Genomic DNA, 11,673 nt, shown 5'->3' on the forward strand with positions numbered 1-11,673 from the left:
ATTCAGAAAAATCATAGAAATTATACTTAATATTGATTAATATTATTGAGAAAAAGGTATAGATAGGCAGAATTATGAGTATGAGTAATCACTAGCATATTCTTCAAAGTTAAAAAAATAAATATGTATAAAGTAGAAAAAAATAGCCTTATTATTTTAAAGAAAATCGTCTCAGATAGGGATACAGTAGCTAGTTAGATACGGCTTATAGTTAGTTTTTCCTCGAACGACTGTCGGCTGACCCTCACGACCTTTGGGGATAACGATATTCGACGGTTTAGATTATTAGGGAGACTTCAAATATCCTGTTGTCGGGCATTTGAAGGCTCCCTATTATCATAGATTTGGATTTATCATGGAAGTCCGTTTTATCGGCCAGCTACTCTTAACTGAACGACTAAAGTTTGTGATGTTCTTTAGGACATGGTTTATTTTTTTTTTGTTGCAAAATATTTTCAGAATATACTAATAGAATCACATCATCATCAAGCACATTAACACTTTCTACGCCTCCGCTATTATGTGTTCTCTTTCCACAAAAAACGTTATTTGCGTCTTTCCTTTTTGGGCAATAGTGTGCTAAATGTCTGTTATTTATATCGTTTGTTACCCACTGCTACCTACTAAAAGTCTATTTTAGCCAGATTTTACTATAAACTTTTGCAATGTCATAAAGAGATAAGGTATAATAAATGCAACAAATTCATATTTGAAAGTTCGTAGAGCTCGTAGCTGCTACGCAGATGCTACAGTCTACGACGGTCTACGTGATAAAGGAACGCTACGCGGTGCTTCCGTACGAGGTGAGCGACTGCGTCTACATGTCAAGGCGTTTTGACTTAATATACTGCACAACAAGCTATCTACTGTAATACCTATTTCGTAGGACTTTTGTACGAACACTGTGTTATTATGAATGCACAAAAGAGCACTTTCTGTTAGGAACGTTTACATACAGTATTTAAACATGACATATACTTAATAAGTTAAAAGTAAAAATAACCAACTAAGTTGATTAAAAACGAAACAATTTCGTGCCGGGCCCTTTTGGAGATGGGGGGGGGGTTGTAGGTATACTCAAGAATATTTAGAAATAAGCTGAATAAATAACTGGACATAAAATAATTTCATATCGGTGATCATCTGTTCTGATGTTGGTTTATTAAAAAATCTTTGATTTGTGACACAAAAATCATATAGGAGAGAGATTATAAAAATAACTAGGGAATCAGAACCTGAACCCTACGATCATTCGTTCCGTTCGGACTCCAAAGGCATAATAAACAACGTAAACGGAGAAAAATATGCCTCTCCTCCATACGTCAAAGAGATTAATAAATGATGTTAAGAACTGAAGTTATTCACCACGGAAGAACAAGTAAGCATTAAACATTAACTCACAACAAACAAGAAAATTACACAACACAGATAAAAAGGAATGCACATCAATCGACGCTACTCTCTAAGGAAATCAACGCTCAACATTGTGTGTAAACCTTTAAAATGTTGCTTATTTTGGTAGTATTCTTTATTTATCATATATGGCCAACTATTTTTTAAAGATGTAAAGCCACCTTTGACTTTGACATCATGACGACGATTAACAATTGAGATCTATCTTTAACGTGTCCAAGGAATTAATTAATTAGTACGAATACTACTGAACGGCCACGCATCAATAATATTGTCTGATCCATGGTTTGCTTATCCCACTGATCGTTTACTTAACACTGAGCGCAGCTATTTAAACACTTCTGTGGCAGGATTCTCTAACGTCGGTTCTATCAAGTATTTAGAGTTTGCCATTTAAAATGTTCTGTAAAAATTGTTCATACGGCGCCCGATAGAGGCGCTGATTAGATGTTCATACAAAATTTATCGATATCTAGACAGTTGTTTTCACTTAACCTAGAAAATAGGCTATCTGACATTTATTCATAAGCTGCATAACTGGCTTGTAAACTAGCTGCTGGTTACCGTGTTACTTATATGTGGTTTAAATTCTTAGTACATTCCTTTCTGGCCAAGTAAAAGTTTTCAATGCGGGCGCAACCAGGGGATGCTAGTGAATATACAAAACTTTAATTAAACTGCAGAACGTAGTTTAATGAATAAACGACGTACCGCTTTATTTATCTTAAATACTGATAACAGAAGTTTTGAAGTAATTACAGAAAGTTGAGGACGTAAAGAAATTAAATTATACGTATTATTAACTACAAAACCTTTATATGGGTGTTTACACAATTTCGCAAATAATGTTTTTTGACGAAAACAAGCATACATACTTGTATGTATTTATTCTTTTTAGCTTAAATGGTATTTGGAGAACTTAAATTAGTGCAAAAATGATTATTAATCCTTTTGAACATGAAAAGCTTATTGTAAGTGCATGAAAATTAACAATAAATTAACAATATCAATGTTCTATATAAATCTTAACATTACCCACCACGTGTACACAGTACCTACACACACAAGAGGTAAAGTAATTATTACGTACATATAAAAATAAAAAATGTAAGCACTAATGAGATAGGTCTGTGGGTTGAAAAAGCACTTTTACCTGAAGATTTTTTAGCATTTTACGTAACGTGTTACCTGAACCCAAAAACTGTAATTAAGGTTCTTCAATTGTAAAAATATAAAAGTGTAATTACCTTTTTTCTGAGTGAGAATAACACTGGGATTATTACTCGGCACTTTTCTACAGTATTCGAAATAAACGCGGGAGCTTTAATCGTCTTTGCTTGGTCATTAGTGAAGTATAGAAACAAGATCTTATGTCCTTTTTACTCTTAAATCGAGGTCATGATGAACTTGCGTTTGGCCAATCTTTTTTTTCTTCTTCAATAATAAGTAAGTAAGCATTATTTAGGTTAATAATAAGTAGCCAAGTTTCAAAGATGTTATTGAAAGCTGTAGCGCAATTCTCTACAGTCGGTACTGTCGAACATCGAAAGTTGGCATTAAAAATGTACTGTCAAAATAGATCCTACAACGCCCGTTAAAGGCGCTGATCAGATTTTCGTACAAAAATTCTCGATAGCTAGCCGATCGTCGGTAGTCGATAGTGGTAGAGAATTGAGCCACGGGCATACACATTGTAAATTCATGTCTGTTAATAATGTGTAATAAATGTTCTTCGTAATAATTATATTGTCCTATAATTCTATCGTCATAATAATACAGTAAGGTTTACCTTACAATTGCCTCTTAAAACATCACAAGCGATCCCCTCGCGCGCTGATTTAATATTTAATTTCTAATCAGTGCACCTCATCCAACCTTCTTGACCGTTAGCAGTAAACTATATTAAGAATACAGAGAAATTATGTTACTGGGTGCTTACATTTGCAAAATTGTTCATACAATACGTTATTTTGAAACAACATTCGGAAACAAAAAGGCATTAAATTTGTATCCCAATTAATTTGCGTTTAGATGCAGATTTATACTACAATCGCTTTTCTCTGCATTTTATTTAACATGCTATGCAACACACTAATGACTTATCGAAGATGAAAGAGAGGAAAACATCGTGATGAATCTTGCTTGCCTAAATTTTCTTTAATTAATTTATTGATGGCACGTAAAGTCAAATCACACTTGGTCAGCATGATGAGCTCAAGGGGCCTTCCCTCATTCGGTAGGAGACCCACGCCCAACAATGGAATAGACATGGATTACAAAAAAAGCAAGTGTAGAGATGACCTGGTAACAATAACCCAATCACAAGCTTTTAAGCAAAGACAAAGCGTTATTTATTTAGCAAAGTACTAATATGAGACAGCACAAGTACAACAGTTTAAATCGCAATATAACCAGCGTTCTCAAATTACAGACAAATTATGACTTGCACTTTGAATCACAATAAAAACGAGCTCAAATTACTTAAGTCTTCAATTCTTGAAGGCCCTATCATAAACCGCATGACTTGCATTACGGTAGCGTTATGTGGTTGTAAAGAAACAGTAAAGTTTCTATTGTTCTGGCTGAACAACGGAGCTGCCTCATCAAAATCGTCTGGAGACAATGATATTGAATTTTCTACAATACGCTTCGTACGGTATGCGGAAGCCTGCAACAATGTTGTATGTTTATTTATAAAACTGTCGTTTTATTTTTAGTTTGGACGTGTTTTTATACGTGAATGGTATTGTTATATTACTATAAGATACCTCGGATTATATTTTTGAGAAAGAATAATCTTTTGCCTGTGAGTTTGCTCTCCAACGTCTGTTGTTTCCATATGATATTTAAGTTATTGATTTGCAGTTCATCTATATTGAAAACATAGACAGATTTTAAAAGCATATGTATTTTTTTTTAATCCCATGTTCCATAAGTTTGTACAAAAGCGAGAGTCCCTAAGTTTGTAATATATATGTTACTGTAAAAGCCCGAACTGTGGTAAATCCTAAGATTTTCCGGTAAAACCTAAGATTTACCAACTCTCAATGGTATTTTCCAAATCATTTTCCAAAGAAAATTGTAATTTTATATTTATTTAGTCAAATATTCACGTCAATACGCATAGTAATTATGAAAATATTATTATAATTACGAAATGAGGTTGTTAAGCCCGTGAAATAATTGCACATGACACAATTACTTTGAACAAAGGCTGCCAATGTAATGCTTCAATAATTCCCATACTACTTAATTTATTTAATTGCGGTTGTATCAGATTAAGAGAAAAGAGATCAAGTTTATATCTACATCTATACTATATTAATATTATAAAGCTGAAGAGTTTGTTTGTTTGTTTGAACGCGCTAATCTCGGGAACTATTGGTCCGATTTGAAAAATTCTTTCAGTGTTAGATAGCCCATTTACCGAGGAAGGCTATATATCAATACGCTACGATCAATAGGAGCAGAGTAACAGTGAAAAATGTTACAAAAACGCGGAAAATTATGATAATCTTAAGTGACGCAAGCGAAGTTGCGCGGGTCAGATCTATATATAATTTACGTTTAAAATGATCCTATAATACTACAGCACAAATGGTTGAAATAGGGCTCTCAGGTCGTCTTTATACAATAATTATGTCATAGGTAACTAAATTTTCAAAGAACCTATTAATAGTAAATAGTAAGTAGCTCAAATGTTTAAAAAACAACGGTGACACCGCGGACCACCCGACACGACTATTTCTCGATTCTGGAATTAATGATTTTTATGTTTTCGTATTTTATAATGTTCAATAAGTAATATTAAATCATAATATTTTTCTCCGTATTTTTCGAAGTTGTATTAGTAAAAAAACATAAGAAAATCACATACATTTCGAAGCTAAGTTTACAGATGTCTGATTTGATACAAAATATTTTCAATAACTTTTGTTGACAGCCCTTATTCGCCCACGCACGGACGCTTAAACACCCACACGCCAAGAAATTACATGTAGAAGTTCTTACATTTTAAAATAAAATAAAGAATAGAAATAAACTGTTCATCATCTTTTGAAGTTATTTTATTTTAATAAACTAGTTGTGATCCACAATTTATGTTAAAAAGTCTGGAAGTTTTCGTCATGAATATCGCATATCTTTTACTACCCACTGTATTTAAGCAAAAAAATATTCTATTATTTTGTGTCTTAATATTACAAGATAGAGCAACATTTTCATTTGTTTAGACGATATACATAAATAGCCTTTTCTGAAATGGCTCGTATACTGCTGCAAATATGATGCATTTACCTACATACTCATTAGTAACATACTTTTAATACTTACTTTACACGCAAAGATACATCGATTTAGGTTATAGCACCAACTGCACCAATCTGAGGCACATACTCGTATTACCGAATTCCCAGATCGAAGTAACTTCATTTGTGACACTTTTTCCATCTTATTGGTAATATTTAATGCAGTTTTTAAACATATTATAGAATAAGGTCGACTTAAAGCGATAAGATTGCATCTAAAACACTTTTTTAGCGTAAACGGTTATGGATAGTTTGCACTCATGAAATTTTCTTTAAACTAAATGGATTATGAAGCAAAACGTACTTTCTTAAACATGGTTTTCTCCTCCTAATGGATACTCTGTATAAATAATTTTCATACATATTTATAGAATCGGTTAATGACAAGGGGAAGTCGCTTTTCTTTGTTCGTTGCATAGATATTCAGAATGTCTTTCAATATATTTGCATAACTGGATATTTTAATAGTAATTATAATACTGACCTTATAAAAAATGTTTATTCTATTTTGCCCCTAATCTTCCTTAAAATGCTTTGATATTATAAATAATCTTCAAGATTTAATTGTAACATTAATGACTTCTTAATCTCGTATTGTAGATCATACTAAATTTATTATATCATTACTAGCTGACCCGGCAAACGTTGTTTTGCCATATAAAAAAAAAATTGTGTCACTTAGGTGTATGAAAAATAGATGTTGGCCGATTCTCAGACCTAGTCAATATGCTCACAAAATTTCATGAGAATCGGTCAAGCCGTTTCGGAGGAGTGTAGAGAACGAAAACTGTGACGCGAGAATTATATATATTAGATTTTGTCAGGTTCCGAATACGACATTCACAGGAACATAAATGGGCTAATTCTATACCATAATTATAGGAATTTGTGAATTATTATTCTTTTACGATTGAATATTTCTTAATTCCTGAAGTTTAGTCACGTCCCAGTGCCATGAAACTAACATTGTTAACAGCAAAACGTGGGTGTATTTCACGCGCCTCTGCTGAGCAGGCATGTTACAACTAGGGAAAATCAGATTAAAATTAAGTAAGAAATTATTTACTAAACTAAATCCATAACAAAATGCAATGCAACACAAAGTTAATAGAGCGCAATATTCTCTGGTGTACGTCCTGTTGGCAACATTAATTTAGTGTGGAGCACAGTGTGGGCAATTTATAGCTTTGTCTTAGAGCAAGTTTCCCTGGGCCGGAGCCAGCACATCATAACTTCGAACCACGGCTTCTTACGTCGAATCCTTGTAAAAACATTATTGAACGAGTAACAGGAAAGTAAAAAAAAGTTATGTAAAGGTTAAAGAAACATTTAACTATGTAAAACTAAGACTACCGTGATCTAAGCCATTATATGGAACTTTATACTTCGTTATATGCACAATTGAAAATAGTTCAATTGTGCATATAACGAAGTATAAAGTTCGATTCCGTGATAAGGAAAAATTCTATTGGATGTTGAGTTTGCCGGTGTTTAAAATGCATTTCAGTCCTATATTTTCCTCGTGCGTTCAAATATTAAAAATATTTTCCGAGCTTATTAAGATTAGCTAGAAAAATCCCAACGCTTCGGCTTTATCATATTTGCCTCGTATGAGCTCCTAACTCGATAAATTGATTAGCCGTAAACGGGGATGCCGTAAGTCTGGAAACTTTTACCTCGTTAATCATGAAGCTCCTATAATATTTTAACCTGTTTGCTTTCCGAAAAGCCTTATTTACCTGCAAAGACCTTTCTAGCGAAGGCCTAACAAAACAGACCATGACCAAACACAATGGACACAATTAATAACACCGTCTTTTTTCTAATCCACGAATTTTCCTCCGGTGTTCGGAACCGTGTTTTGAGAGGACCATAAATTCAATTTGCTAGAAATTTGTTAATTTGAAATTTATTACCGACCTACAGAATACGCAATGAAGGGTTTAAAACGGTTGGCTTGAGAGAATGTCGTAGTCTAAATTAATAATAGCTGGCTTCATCGGGAAGGTTTGACCCGTCACTATGATTAAAAAGGAAAAGGTAGATTAGTTTATATCTCGCCCGGTTAGGCTTGCTACACACATTCGATTCGGCATGAATCGGTTCAGCCGAGCGGTAAAACCGAATATGTTCGGTAAAAATACCACTCGATTTGACCGCTCCTAAATTTTTAAGCCGAATTGTGACAATCGGACCCAAAGAAACTACCCAATCGGCACGAACTGAAAAAATACAGTATCCCGAGTCAATTCTTGTACGATAAATACTCCCGACCCGAATATGTGTGTAGCAATCCTTACGCGTAAAGGAAAGGTCTCGTTGAGCTATGTGTGCTAGATTGCCATTACAGTTGACTGAATAAAACCCTTTCGACATTGAATAGTTTCGGTTTGATTTTTGCGATGTAAATCTATTTTACTTTTACATTTATAACGTTATTGTGAAAACCTATTCATTCCAACATTCAATACAGCGGTCGGTAAAAAATTTCAAGTCCTCAAATGGACTAGTTGCAGCTATTGTTTTAAAAAAATCTACTTTTAGTAACAATAGTTTGAATTTAACCATCATCGCTTAGCCTTTCTTCCAAACTATGTTGGAGTCGGCTTCCAATCTCACTGGATGCAGCTGAATACCAGTGTTTTACATGGAGTGACTGCCTATCTGACCTACACAACCTAGTTTCCTGGGTGCACGATACCCTTCGGTAAGCCTGATTGTCAGACTTTCAAGCTTCTGACTACTGTTCATGACTGCCAAAGATCTTTAAAATAGACAGCCGGGACCCACAATTTATACAACATTTTATATAAGCAAGTACAAGTTTAATCGTATACTCTAGTTTATACTACAAATAACATGTAAGGATTATATGACAAAGACATACATTTCTCTATACAAACTTGATAATATCAGAGTTGTAACAAAACACTTGCAAACATAAACCATTACAATGTGCAGTAAAACGACAGTCGACACTACATTTAAGACCCACTTGACTTCCTTACGTAGCGTTATAATACACCGAGTACCCAAACATTACTGCAACATCTCGATTCACATAACTCGTGTGTGTCCACACAACACGCGTGGACTCCGCAAAAATACTACTTCCCACTATCCTACTAATATTATAAATGCGAAATTTTGTGAGTATGTATGTATGTATATATGTATGTTTGTGAGTATGTATGTATGTATGTATGTATGTATGTATGTACGTATGTAAGTATGTATGTTTGTATGTATTTATGTATGTATGTAAGTATGTATGTATCTTTGAATGTTTGTTACTCTTTCACGCAAATGCTACTGAACCGATTACGATGAAATTTGGTACCTATGTAGCTCAGGTAGACCAAGAATAAAACTTAGACTACTTTTTATCCCGGAGTGGGATGGGTTTCTTGTCAGACGAAGTCGCGGGTAGCCTCTAGTGAGGAAATATACTCGGAATAGCCTGTCGTCGATCGTTCATTATATGTCGCGCGAACGATCCGTCAATGCCAGCTACGTTGATTTTATTTACAGGGGAAAAGTGCCGTGATTTGTATTAGAAGTGCGGCTGAAGGTGATATGAAATAAAATTGGGGTATTGTTGTCTCATGAATACTGTAATTTTAGTGAGTTTGGTAAGGAAATAGTAAGAAGTATAGTTCAAATCAATTTGTTTTACATTTGATTTTGAATGCGAATTTCTTTTTATGTGTTTCTCTTTGTATTTAAATCCACGCATTGTCACTAAGCTTAGATATAAACAACTCACATTTTAGGATTAATACTGACTATTTAGTTTAAGTTATGTAATTTATTATGTTCTCAAGACAATTAATCGCTAATTGCAAAGCCCAAACCTTGTATTATGAATGCGGGCACTAAGTTCAACTATCACGATTCCGAACCATTAAACACTACGAAATACTGCTCCGTGCGTGTTAAACAATTCTACAACTCGCTATAGGTGTTTAAACATACACTGAACTCAATTATTCACAGTACATTAACCTCAATGTATGGCGATATTGAAGCTTATAAAAAAATTCAATAATATATTTTGTGACGTCATCATGGACTTCATCAATTTTTATGTCAGAATATCAAATTGCCGAAAGACCTAACCGACACTTAGAGAGACTGAATTTTACGATCGTATAAGTTTATTTATGGGCGTACATTTTACAGTTATTAGTTATATCTTGTATTGATTGTGACCCTCGTAAAATTAATGTCGTTTACGTGCTTTACTTCACACAATGGGTGTTTGTAAACTGAAGTGGATGGATGATTTCTATAGCTTACTTTATTATAATACTGACTCCTCCAAAGACTGCCTTCGTGGCGCAGTGGTTTAGGTCGCCGCGCCGCTACTATTGCGTCTGGAGGGCGTGGGTTCGATTCCCACACGGAGCAATTATTTGTGCGATACACAAATAATTGTTTCGGGTCTAGTCGTGCTTTGTGTCCGTTGCTTGTATGTTTGTAGAAGTCTCTGCGACACAAGAGTCTTTAAAAAAATCTACAATTGCAGCTGAAAGGTTTCTGTATCGATCAACTGCGGCACACCTGATGCCTGCTTTCCACTGTGTTGATGCATTTTTAACTGCATTGAAGGGACACGAGAGCCGTAGAGAGACTAATGGTGGTGTCCGTAGTACGTAATAGAATCTCTACTACACATAGATTGACGGCGAATGAAGGAAAATGATACTTACAAATGCATTAGTAGTTATTTTGTAACAACAAAAGCTGTTTGTTGCTTAATGTTTAGAAATAAACCTTTTATATGTGACCATCAAGATAATTATCTAGCTTGTTTTCTCTCATTTGTTTGCACACAAAAATAATGTCTTTCGTTATCGCTTTAACTACATACATTTTAAGAGTTTATTTAACATTCGCAGTTGCCGAGCCACTGCAGTATAAATCTGAAGTTGTAAAAAGTATTTACGTAAATAAATTCACCATTTGATATTATGAAATTTATGATTGTGTCCTTTTTTAGGTCAAAACTTGACATATTGAATATTTAACATTTATTTACTTATAATAGCTAGTATCGTCCGTCCCATCGACGCAATTAATGGTAAGGACGATACTATCTACACTTTTAAAAATAATAATAAAAGTTCAGTCAAAAGCCTGTTTTAACCAGAAAACCCTACAAAGTACCAACTACCAACCGTATAATTTAATAACGAAACCTCTGCACGATAACACTCGACTTGAATAGTAACACCGAGCAGCAAAAACGAAAACTTGCTCTAACGTTCACAACATAACACGTTCAGAACACCATAATGCACAAATAATGAACGGCTATTATTAGTCGCCCACCAGCTCGCTAACTTCCGCCATAAACATAGTTCACGAGCATATTTCTTTGAACGGCTGCCATATATTTTTTCCCAAACATTTCACTCGTACACAAATCCATTCCATACAAAAATATATAATGACGTCATCGAATCGGGTCTTTCCAAATCATTTGCTGGATCGAATTAAGGAAGAGGAAAAAGTTCCATTGAAATATGACACCTGTTAGTCGGGCTTGCTTGAATCAAAGGACGATGATAAAGACGGGGTATTCAATAAAGGGAAACGGTCCCTTTTCTTACAAATACCCTCTATCTATATAGGTAAGTATGTTTTTGTGTGTCCGGGATTTCGGCATTATCTCGGAGTTCGGACGTAATGTATGCCTACCTGCGTGTTTCACACACATCGTTTATTATTTCGGATGACAGAGAATAAGTATTTTTTGGGGTTCACGGTTATCTAATCAACACATCTCGGCTTACTTATAACTACGACGTGTCGGCATGAGGAAAAACCTTTGCATATTCTAAATATTATGTGTGAAATAATATTCATTTTCTTTATTAAACTAATTGGGTGCAGTCTCTAAAATAACGTTTGATTATTTTCATAGGGCAAAGATACCTATAGAAGCTTC

The sequence above is a fragment of the Anticarsia gemmatalis genome, chromosome 8, assembly GCF_050436995.1.
Source record: "Anticarsia gemmatalis isolate Benzon Research Colony breed Stoneville strain chromosome 8, ilAntGemm2 primary, whole genome shotgun sequence".
In the NCBI taxonomy this organism is placed as follows: domain Eukaryota; kingdom Metazoa; phylum Arthropoda; class Insecta; order Lepidoptera; family Erebidae; genus Anticarsia; species Anticarsia gemmatalis.